Here is a 12,285-nt window from a genome sequence, read left to right on the forward strand (position 1 = left end):
GCTCACTCGAACAAGTCAAGTGTCAACACTATAGACTGTGATAGCTTATGTGTATAATTTAATACAACCAGCAAAAAACTGATGCAAAGTGACGCACTTAAAATAGTCTAGGTAGGGAACTCCTTGGCAGTCCGTTGGGTAGGATTGGTGCTCTCGCTGCTGAGGGCCTGAGTTCAGTCCCTGGTTGGGGAACTCAGATCCCGTAGGCCCTGTGGTATGGTCAAAAAAAAAAAAAAATTGTATTGATACATTTAAATGGAATTCTGGAAAACATCAGTAAGTCAGGGAAAAGAAGATAAAAATGCAGAGGAAACCAACAGAAAACATTTCTCTGCCCAGTTCCAGACTTAATCCACGATGTGCCAAAATTTTCCCAAATGGAGATGGTCTAAACACAGAAATTAACAGAGGCGGACAAAGTAGATAAATACACACCCAACTATATATTGCATATAAGAACTTCACCTTGAATATAAGGATGTATATAGGTTAAAAGTATCTAAAGCCTAGAAAAGCATACCACGCAAATATTAATCAAAAGAAAGCAAGAGTGTCTGTGCTGATACCAGATAAAGCAGACCTCAGAACAACCATGAGAGATTACCAGAGCCAGACAAGGACTTTACGTAACTCATCAAGAAGAAAGAGCAATCCTGAGCGTGTCTGTACACCAAAGCTAGAGTTGCAAAACACGGGAGGCAAAGACCGCACAGGACTGAAAGTGGCGCGGCTGGTTCTTCTCTGTGCGGCGTGGCTGAGGACGCCCGAGGTTTTGAAGGATGTTTCGTGCTGAAATCTCAGAGCCAGACCTGGCAGGCGGCTCTGGTTCACGTGTGAGTGGGAGCCCCTGAGCTGGGAATCCCACACGTGCTGCTCAGGGGCGGGGGAGCTGCCCGTTCACGTGAAAAGACAAAATTTGTGCTGCTGTAGTGAAAAGTCTCCCACTGTCCCATGGATTTTTTCAGTCGTTTTTTTTCCTGTGTAAATTCAGAACTTTATTCCAACTGAATTCTATCTTCTCTTTGACTAGTCTACCAACTTCCTGAAGTCTTTCTTAGAATCTATTTGGGTAAAATATGAATTATTTTTCATAGTTCAGCATTCTGTGGAAATTTGAATATCATGCTATCGTTTTTCTTATCCATGTTTCATTGATCTAGTTAGATATTTTCATGAGTGTCATAGCTGAGAGTCAAGTCTAAAACTTTGAGAACCTCACTGTAGTTTGAAATTAGCCATCGAAGCCTTTCTCTGAATTCAATGAGGTTTCAATCATCTGTGTAATTGCCATTCATTCTGTGTCTCTGTCCACAGAATGTATTGCATGTGGTATATTGTCCACAAATATATTATAATTTGTGACTTTAGATTATGACTTATGAGTATTCCTTAAATAACCTTCATACAGTGTCATCCTAAACATGTAGGAAAGGCCCAACTTGACCTCAGAAAGGAGGCCACTTTCCCTGATAAGCCTCACTCATTACTGTCATAGTGATCATAGGGGGCCTGACTCTCAAGCCTGAATTTTCCTTGGAAGTATTTTTTCCATTCATTTAGGTGTGCACTCAGTCAGGTCCCACTCTGCAACCCCAGGGACTGGAGCCCGCCAGGCTTCTCTGTCCGTGGACTTCTCCAGGCAAGAATACTGGAGTGGGTTGCCATTTCCTTCTCCAGGAGATCTTCCCAACCTGGGATCAAACCTGCCTCTTGCATCTGCTGCCCTGGCAGGGGCATTCATTTACTCAGTTCACGCCGTGCGGAAGGCTGAGAAGTAGAAAGGAAAAGTCCTATGGGCCCCCGCAGCTTGCATAGCCGAGGAATCACCAGGAACGTGCAACAGTTCTTCCGCATCCGTCCGGACGGGCCCGCGGTGTGAGCTCTATCAGTGCTGGGACTCGGGCGGGCTCCTCCTGGAGCATGAAAGGCAGGGAGTTAAGTCCCCTCCGGTGGCTGGAGAACCTGGAGGTGGGGCTTGCTTTGTGTGAGGCCTGGCTGGGGAGCTCGGGACTCTCACCAAGACCCGCCTTCTCTCCCCCTTTCTGCTCTGCTTTGGAGGGGGTCTCCTTCTGTCTTGTTTGTCTGCTGCTGAGACCCCCTGGCCCCTTATTCATGCCCAGCAGGGGAGAGAGGGATTGCTCTTTGTCCTGTGTTTCCAGTAGAAGCCCAGAGATTGCTCAGAATGGACCGGCTGAGATGGCGATCCCCAAAGCACTTATGAGTGCACTTGTCCTCTGCTTGTAAGTGTTTTCATTTAATGCAACTCGGACGTCTTCAGCACATGTCGCTCCCAGCAGCCAGCTCTGGAACATGGAGACACAGGAGGAAACGTGCTAAGTTACACAGCATGGGCCGCTGTGCAGGTTACCAGGCTGGGAGCTATGGCTTCTCATTTTAAGGTTGCTCAGCTGGCGTTAATGGTGAAGAAACCACACGCCGATGCAGGAGACGTAAGAGATGCGGGTTCAGTCCCAGGGTCGGGAATATCCCCTGGAGGACGGCATGGCTGCCCACTCCAGTATTCTTGCCTGGGGAATCCTATGGACAGAGGCGCCCGGGGGGCTATGGTCCGTGGGGTCGCAGAGTCAGACAGGACTGCAGTGACTTAGCACGCATGCATGCATGAACCAGGCAACCCTCTGTACCTTCGTTTTCCTGGCACAAAATGAAGGGATTCCAACACAAAGTTACCTCAAAGAAGCTCATTATTAGTAAAGACATCGCTCTCGTAGAAGAGAGAAATTATCTGGGACATGGGCTAGAGTTCATGTGTAATCATAAATTGTAATTAATATGTCACACTAGACAGTGGGTCTTGTCTCAATTTCACTAAAATGCTCAGTTCCCAATGCTCCAGGTGCCCTCCTGTTAGGAGAGGGAATTCATTGCTTTCCTTTTCAAGGCCTGAGATGTTGTCAGAACATCTTGCTTGATATTTTGGCTCCTCTTGGGAGTAGTTTCTATCCTGAACTGTTTTTCCTTCAGAAGCTCTGGACTCTTACCAAAGAGTAGCTGTTTTATTTACGATCCAGGACTTAAAGCCGTTGACCTGAGACTTAGCACATCTAGTAAATCGTTCTGGTTCCAACTTCTTGGGAAACTGGGCTCTTGCAATCCCTAGGACCTTTCCCCAGAGTCCCTCCTTCTCGCTCCAATTTAGGGTCATAGGGCCTGATTGCAAAAGATCTGTGCAGAGGACTCCTTCCCTGGAGGCAGAAGAAAGAGTCTCCTGGGTCCAGGAGGAGAGTGGTGGTTCTGATGGGCAGTCCAGGAGAAGAAGGGCGGTTCTGACTCCCAAAGGGCTAGGAATCAACTTTAAGGGAAGTCCATGCTCATTAAGGATCAGTTCAGTTCAGTTGCTCAGTCATGTCTGACTCTTTGTGACCTCATGGACTGCAGCATGACAGGCCTCCCTGTCCATCACCAACTCATGGAGCTTGCTCAAACTCGTGTCCATCCAGTCGGTGATACCATCCAACTATCTCATCTCCTGTCATCCCCTTCTCCTCCTGCCCTCAATCTTTCCTAGCGTTGGGGTCTTTTCTAGTGAGTCAGTTCTTCACATCTGGTGGCCAAAGTATTGAAGCCCCAGCATCAGTCCTTCCAATGAATATTCAGGATTGGTTTCCTTTAGGATGGCCTGGCTGGATCTCCTTGCAGTCCAAGAGACTCTCAAGAATCTTCTCCAACACCACAGTTCAAAAGCATCAATTCTTTGGGCCTCAGCTTTCTTTATAGTCCAACTCTCACATCCATACATGACCATTGGAAAAATCATAGCCTTGACTGGACAGACCTTTGTTGGCAAAGTAATATCTCTGCTTTTTAATATGCTGTCTAGGTTGGTCATAGCTTTTCTTCAAGGAGCAAGTATCTTTTAATTTCATGGCTGCAGTCACCATCTACAGTGATTTTGGAGTCCAAGAAAACAAAGTCAGCCACTGTTTCCACTGTTTCCCCATCTATTTGCCATGAAGTGATGGGACTGGATGCCATGATCTTGCTTTTTGAATGTTGAGTTTTAAGCCAGCTTTTTCACTCTCCTCTTTCACTTTCATTAAGAGGCTCTTTAATTCCTCTTCACTTTGTGCCTTAAGAGTGGTGTCATCTGAGTATCTGAGGTTATTGATATTTCTCCCGGCAATCTTGATTCCAGCCTGTGTTTCCTCCAGCCCAGCGTTTCTCATGATGTACTCTGCACAGAAGTTAAATAAGCAGGGTGACAATATACAGCCTTGACATACTCCTTTTCCTATTTGGAACCAGTCTGTTGTTCCATGTCCAGTTCTAACTGTTGCTTCCTGACCTGCATACAGACTTCTCAGGAGGCAGGTCAGGTGGTCTGGTATTCCCATCTCTTTCAGAATTTTCCACAGTTTGTTATGATCCACACAGTCAAGGCATTAGTGTAGTCAATGAAGCAGAAGTTTTTCTGGAATTCTCTTGTTTTTTCTGTGATTCAATGGATGTTGGCAGTTTGATCTCTGGTTCCTCTGCCTTTTCTAAATCCAGCTTGAACATCTGGAAGTTCATGGTTCATGTACTGTTGAAGCCTGGCTTGGAGAATTTTGAGGATTATTTTGCTAGCATGAGCAATGAGTACAATTGTGTGGTAGTTTGAGCATTCTTTGGCATTGCCCTTCTTTGGGATTGGAATGAAAACTGACCTTTTCCAGTCTTGTGGCCACTGCTGAGTTTTCCATATTTGCTCGCATATTGAGTGCAGCACTTTAACAACATCGTCTTTCAGGAGTTGAAATAGCTCAGCTGGAATTCCATCACCTCCACTAGCTTTGTTTATTGTGATGCTTCCAAAGGCCCACTTGAGTTCACACTCCAGGATGTCTGGCTCTAGGTGAGTGACCACACCATCAAGGTTATCTGGGTCATTGAGAACTTTTATGTACAGTTCTTCTGTTTATTCTTGCCACCTCTTCTTAATATCTTCTGCTTCTGTTAGTTCCATACCATGATACCTATAATCAATTGTTCCAGTCTCAAGTGTTTGCATTAACTTTCTGAGAATTTTCTTTACACGCTGTATGTAAAACCTCAAAGCCTGAATTTGTGTGTACTTATGGTGACATGTCAAGAAGAAGCTTCATTTCGTGCATTAAGCTTTGTGTGTGTGTTCCCAGGTGGCGCGAGGGCTAGTGGTAAAGGATTCACCCGCCAATGCAGGAGACATAGGAGAAGGTGGGTTCGATCCCTGGGCTGGGAAGATCCCCTGGAGGCGGGCATGGCACCCCACTCCAGTGTTCTTGCCTGGAGCATCCCAGCGACGGGGGAGCCTGGTGGGCTGCCATCTGTGGGGTCGCACAGCGCCGGGCACGACGGAGGCGACTTGCGGCAGCAGCAGCCCCTGGAGTGGGGGCCCCGCGTGCTCCTCCTCCGTGTCACTGCGGTCCTCGCTGCACGCGCCGGTTCCCACCAGCATTCAGAGGACGAGCGGACGTCTCGTCCCGGACCTCTTCCCCCGGGCCCACAGCGACCACCGCCCCCTGTGCTGGGGGTCTGGCTCCGGCCCTGCACCCCGTGGGGGAGGGGCGGCGAGGAGACTGGCCAGCCGCGTGGCCCTTCCTGCCCCCTTGCTGCAACCTGGGAATGCCAGGCTCCGACTGGCTCGGGCACAGGGCGAGCCTGGCCACCTCCTGGGGGCAGCGGCCCCTGGGGGACCAGGATGAAGCTGGAGGCAGGCTTCTTCAAGAGGCCAGGCCTGCGAGGCAGGGCGGGGAGGGGTGCTTGGAGCCCACCGTGTCCTCCCCAGTAGAGGGTCCCAGCGGAAGTCAGGTGCCTGCAGGGAGCAGTGCCTAGAGAGGGTCTCTGCTTTAAGCTACTGGTAAATGGTCAGCGTGTCTTTTCTTGTGAATTGTAGCAAAACTAAAAATGAACAGGTTCTGAGGTTTTACCATCTGTTTCCGATTGAGTCGGGTCACCGCCTCGTGCCGTCTGCTCATTTTGCTGAGCCTGACTCTGCTGGTCTCTGGTGTGAGCCCCCCGGGGCCCTGGCTTCCGTGGGGTACCAGCTGCCTGTGCCAGCAGCCGCTTGGACGGCGCCCCATTTGTGGGAGGCTCCCAGGCACAGGGGCCCCCACGCAGGACCAGCGGCTGGGCGCGCAGTGACCCACCCCGCCCCCACCGGCTCTGTGACTCCAGGCACGCGCCTAACCTCTCTGCTGCCTGTTCCTCTTTGGTGTGTGCCCATATAGATGTGCGCGCACACGACTGAAAATCAGGGCCTTCTTCATAACGTTGTGGCTGCGACTGAATGTGTTAATACCTGTGCTCGGACCAGTGAGTCATGTCAGTGAGTGCTCCTGACGCGTCTGTTGCCGTTTTTCTCATTGCTCTTTTATCACAATTAGGAATGGATTCTTTACCTGAGACCAAGACGTCTGGTTTCAGCAGCGGTTGGAGAACTATGTGTGGAAAATGGGGACTGGGCCACATGGCCCTCTTTCTGTCCCCTGTAAAATTCCTCCTCTTGTTACGTGGGACAGTGTATTTCTCTCTCTTTTTACCGCGCTAAATACACATAACATAGAAATTGCCCTTTTAACCATTTTAAAGTCTCCAATTCAGTGGCATTACATACGTTCACAACGTTGCCTAGTCATCACCTCCATCATTTCCAGAACCTTCTCATCTTCCCAGACGGCATCTCGTTCCATCAGACACTGACTCCCCTCCCCTACCGCCTAATCTCTATGCTACTTCCTGTCCGTGAAGTCGCCTATTCTGAGTCATCCGCGTGAGTGGAATCCTACAGCATTTATCCTCTGGCCTCTGGCTTACCGAACTAAGCACAGTGTCTTCTGCATTCATCCACGCCATCGTAGGGGTCAGAGTTCTGTTACTTTGAGGCCAGTTTGGATACACACGCAGTCTGCACTACAGACTACATCTCGTTTCCAGGGGTCTGTGGATGCAAACTCATTTCTACGCTTTGGCTCCTGTGACCAGTGCTGTGGTGTACACGGGAGCAGACACCCAGCACTCCCCTTTCAAAGCTGCACCCAGCTATGATTTCTTGCAGCATATCCAAAAGTAGGCTGGAGTTTTCTAAAAGACCTCGTTAATTATCGAGGAGAACAGAAGAGAAAACCATGGGCATATGAGAAGCGAGAGACGGGTTCTGCTCCCACGAGACCTTGGTGACCTTGATGGGGACATGGGTCCTGTGTGGTCCCTGCTTCCCTCCAGGTCCCCAGGCTGGCACCAGGAGACGGGCCCACGTCCCTGCGGAAGCCACTGCCCACGGCCCACGACTCACCCTCACACACGTGTTGTGCTGCCCGTTGCCTGGCCAAGAAAGTGATTCTCCGTTGTCCACCTCTCAGTTGGTTCCACGTGGCTGTTGTTTGGGGATAGACTTGCTCAGGCCCCAAGCGGCAGGTAAAACTTCAATAATCACGTCAGTCCTCAAGTGAGACCCAATCCAAGGGGCGCAAGTCCGACAGGTGGCAGCATCCGCTGGAGATGCAGTGAGATCGTTGCGACGGTGGGTCCGCCTGCAGACATCTGGTGCAGACGTGAGCCACCAGGACGTCCCCCCCGCTGTTCTCTGATGTTTCATGTGCTGACAGACCACCCCAAGGCAGCAGTCTGATAAGGAGCCCCCACCCACTGTGCCCGTGAGTCTGGGGTTTGACTGAGTCAGCCGGGCAGTCCTCGTCTGGGGTCTGGTGAGGTCGTAGGCAGTGGGTGACTGGCTGGGCTGTCAGAAAGTCTCACTTGTCACATGTCTGGCATGTGGATGGTTGAACAGCCGGGCCCGTGGGAATCTCCATCTCCGTCTGTCATCTTTCCACGAGTGTCTCTCCAGCGTGGCCAGGCTTCTTATGTGGCCTCCGTTGACTGGCAGCTTGCAAACCTCTGCACTTCCTGTTCCACTTCAACCTCGGGGATGAACAACTGCTGATGCTCAGATGCACATATGGTCTTTGATCAAGACCATGGCAGTCTAAAAATCTGTATAGTTAGGAAGAGAAATTTCAACAAGGGCCCCAGGGTGTCAGATGCAGCCAGTCCCAACTGTGTGTCAGGCTTTTAACGTCCATCATCTGCTTTGTGAGCCAGGAGCCCACGCTGCCTCCTGGCAGGGCTGGAAGGAGGATCTGAACCCCCTGGGTCCTGGAGCTGGTGGTGACCCCCGTGGGAGGCAGGAGGGCAAGGCAGGGGCCTGGGCTCAGGCGGCCTGGACTAACTCCAGCCCCGCCATGTCTGTGGTGGCAGCCTTCTCAAACCCTCTGACCTCCTCATCCTCTTCGGAAAAGGGAGAATCCTAGTGGTACCACCTCGTGACCGGCGTGAAGACGAGATTAGCCGTTTTTTTACCACAAGCCCTGAGAAAGTGGCCTGTCCCTGAGTAGTGCTCAGAAAAGCCATTAGCTGGTCTCACCATTCACACGAGATCTCAGAATGTTCACCATGAAGCAGAGCATTTTTATTGACAAGATTTTGGCCCAGAAAACGTTGACGCGTGTATACATGAGTAGACACAAATAGAAAGAGGAATAAAAATGTTCCGATGGGTTGGACACAAAGGCAGCCCTCCTTGGGCAATTATGAAGCTATAAAAAGAATGAAAGCAGTGCGTCTCCTCAAAACATTCCCAGAACAACTTGGCTCGGGGGTAAATTACAGTACAGATGAGTGCTGAGTACCCTGGGAGCTCCTTTGCTCAGCCCCATGGAAGTTTCAGGGCTGAATGCATTTGTTTTTTTGGCAGCAAGAAAATCTGTCAAGCAGGAGTGTGAAAATGGGGATTGCCAAGCCTGAAACAACAAGCAAACACATCTCACTGTTTTGAGGAGGCATCAAGGCCGGGCCCTGCAGCTGTTGTCCTGAATGAGAGAAAATAGATGCCCCTGGCTGGGGAAAAAGTGGAACGTAATGATATTATGATGAGCTGGGAGAGAGCGGCAAGGAGCAATTGCAATGCAGAGCGTGACGGATGCTGTTCTGTCCGTTGGAACTGCTGAACGCGCCGGACGGTGGAGCCGCACAATGGCTCGCTTTCTCCCTTCCAATTTGGCAAGCAGAGACGAGGCAGCACACCACGTCTTTTGTTTTGCATTTTTTTCCCTTGACATAATTATGTCAGGTTTGTAGAACGGCTTGGAAGTAAAGTGGATGAACCCCTTGGAGGCACAGAGCTGTACTTCTATCCAGGACAGACTTCCTCTTGCTGATTTATACTTGGCAAATCACACTGGAGTCTTCTCTTGGGGTCGTTGACATGATGGCCAACTATTCGTCTTTGCCAACATAGCTTCCAGGAAGTGTGGATTTTATTTACATCGTTGGTAATCACATTTTAAATCATGATTTATGTCACAGGCAGGAAGATTTGACTCAGATCATCCATCAAGAGACTCAATTTGCTGTTGGCTTCTTCTGCAGTCTAGAGGCTTGGTTTGGTGGGAAGTTAATGTTCTTCACAGAGGCAGGAGGTGTATTCTGTCTTCCTGCCATATTTTAATTTCATATCCTTTCAAATTCGATAATTTTGTAGCTGAGAAAAATAAATGGTGATTCAGATGTCTCAAGCAAACTAGTCAAAGCATATTCTTTTATTTACTGGGAAATTAATAACCTCTAACTTAACAAAACTACCATGGAATATATGGAGAATGTATTCTGCCATACCATTTGAAAGAAAAGCCATGTGTAAGAAACATTTTGTTTAGCAGAAATAACAAATATATATTATACACACAGGTGTATGCTTTTAAAAGTAATTTTGGAGTCCAGCATGTGGGTTGAATTGGCAGCTGAAGACCTGGGTGCGCAAAGACCAGTTAGGATATTACTACAGTGGTCCAGCGAGGAGGTGAGCAGCACCCGTCTCCAGGAAATAGTGGCCAGTTGGGGGCAAGGGCGCCCCTCTGATGGACAAACAGGAGACACTCCCGAGTAGGGGGCGGTGAGTGTCCGAACAAGTCATGGAATCTGGGCTTGGACAGCATGCTTTACACAGGACGGCAGTCAGACTAAGACCTTGTTCCCAGTATCAGTTTATTTTCCACCGAAAGTTGCTGTGTGATGCGTGTGTGTTCAGTCGTGTCCGACTCTTTGCGACCCCGTGGACTGTAGCCCACCAGGTTCCTCTGTCCATGGGATTCTCCAGGCAGGAAGCCTGGAGTGGGTTGCTGTTGCCTCCTCCGGGGATCTTCCCAACCGAGGGATCAAACCCAGGTCTCTCGAGTCTGCTGCGTTGGCAGGCGGGTTCTTCACCGCTGTACCACCTGGGAAACTCTGGAAGACTTGCTACTGTGCCTAACAGTCAAATCCCCGATTTTACGGGACTGGAAGCTCCTGAGTGTCCAGTTGCTCCTGTCCACACACTGTTTACTGTGTGCTTTTCCCGCTCGCTGAGAGGTCTTTCTTCAGTTCATCAGACTTTTTAAAAATCATGTAATCATAGTTTCCTTGACTGTTTGCATAAGAGCATTTACATGTTATATGTATGTGAAATGCATTTGCATATAAAACATTGCAAGGAGAAATTAAAGATCTAAATGGAGAAATATACCTAACTTATAAACAGGAAGACTTGATTTAGCTAAAATGTAAAATCTCCCCCTAGTTAATCTACAGATTTAATGTGATTCTAATCAAAAGTGCAGCAGACCCTTGGCAAAAATTGATAAATTCTTAAGCTTATATGAAGCTCAGAGATTATAGAGGAGTCAAAACAATCTTGAAAAAACTCAGCAAAGCTGAGGACTCATGCAGGATGATTTCATAGCTTACCATAGAGCTAAAGAGATCAAAAGATAGCATTCTACGGCCATAGCACGGACCAGTGGGTCATTGGAAGAGAACAGGGAATCCAGAAATAGACTTGTACACAGTCAGTTGATATTTCATCAAATGTTGCTGGCAGATACTTCAAAAAGAAGAATTCAAATAGCCAACAAGCACGTGAAGAGATGCTCACATCGTCGTCATCCGAGAAATGCCGTTTAAAACCAAAATGAGGGCCTGTTGTTTACCAAGAGAATGGCTAATGTGATGACCGGGTCAAGGGTTGCAGAGATGAGGAACAACTAGACCACTCCTCCATTACTTGCAGGAGTGTTCGGTGGTACGGCCACTTTGGAAAACTGGTGTTTTCCTATGAAGCTGAGTACACACCTGCCGGAAATTCCATCTCTGAGTTTTACCCAAATGAAACAAAAATATTTGTTCACAAGAAGACACAGAAAAAAATGGTTGAAAACTGGAAATAGTATAAATGTCTAGCAACAAGAGAATAAACTTCTTGCAACGTATCCATACAGTAGAATGCTGATCAGTAATGAAAAGGCACAAACTAGTGATGCATACAACAGCAAGAAAATGATGAGCCAAAGGGGCCAGATACAAAAGAGCCTACGCTGTGTGATTCCTTTTACAGGAAGTTCTAAACCAGGCAAAACAACCTATGATAAAATTCAGAGCAGGAGTTGCTTGGAATGGGAGAGATGAGCAGAAGTGGGTAAAAGGGAATTTTCTGGGCGTTCTGGAGAGGTTCTGTATCTTGAATGTTGGCTACGTGGGTGGGGATATTTTTTGATGTGTATTGAATTGCATTCTAAGATCTGTGCAGTTCACTGTATGTAAATTTTGCTTCAATTAAAAAATGCAAAAATCCCCAATAAATAATGGTTTTATCTAATATTTACATATGAAAGGTCTTTAGACATCTTCTGATGTAGATTCCACATGAATAATTTAGCAAGCCCCGATAATAACAATTCCACATATCAAGACTAAGAAAACACAGGTGTGATGCAAACTGTTTCAAGGGAAACCTATAACTTTTGTTATTGAGTGTTTGTAGCTCTGTGTCAGGACAGCTGACACTGTATGCCGGTGAATGTCACCCCATCTTCGTGGCTGGTGAGAAAACTGGAGACCTGCTTTCCCCAGCCGACATTTTCATGGTTTATTAGGGGGACTAATTCTCTTGATCATTCCTGCCTTTAAGACTCTGCTTCCACTGATTTTCTGATCTGTGTTCTGGACTTGCTGCCTTTGTTTCACTGCTGGTTTCTTCTTCTTGGATACTCCACATAACACCACAGCTTCCCTGGTAGCTCAGCTGGTAACGAATCTGCCTACAGTGCAGGAGACCCCGGTTCAATTCCTGGGTCAGGAAGATCCCCTGGACACGACTGAGTGACTTTCACTTTCATAACGCCAGCAGAATATTGTCATTCTTCTAAGTACCACTGATTCAAGATTGTGCGTCAAGCCTATTTGACTGGAGTTTTGAAGCCTTAGAGTAAGTAGTTC

The 12,285-nt window shown here is 48.1% G+C and overlaps 1 protein-coding gene across 1 annotated transcript in view; it reads left to right on the plus strand.

Moving 5' to 3' along the window:
* MGLL (monoglyceride lipase) overlaps positions 1-12,285 on the plus strand; it is a 240,957-nt gene that overhangs the window by 73,503 nt on the left and 155,169 nt on the right. The window lies entirely within an intron of this gene.

This window comes from Dama dama, chromosome 24 (assembly GCF_033118175.1).
Source record: "Dama dama isolate Ldn47 chromosome 24, ASM3311817v1, whole genome shotgun sequence".
Lineage (NCBI taxonomy): Eukaryota > Metazoa > Chordata > Mammalia > Artiodactyla > Cervidae > Dama > Dama dama.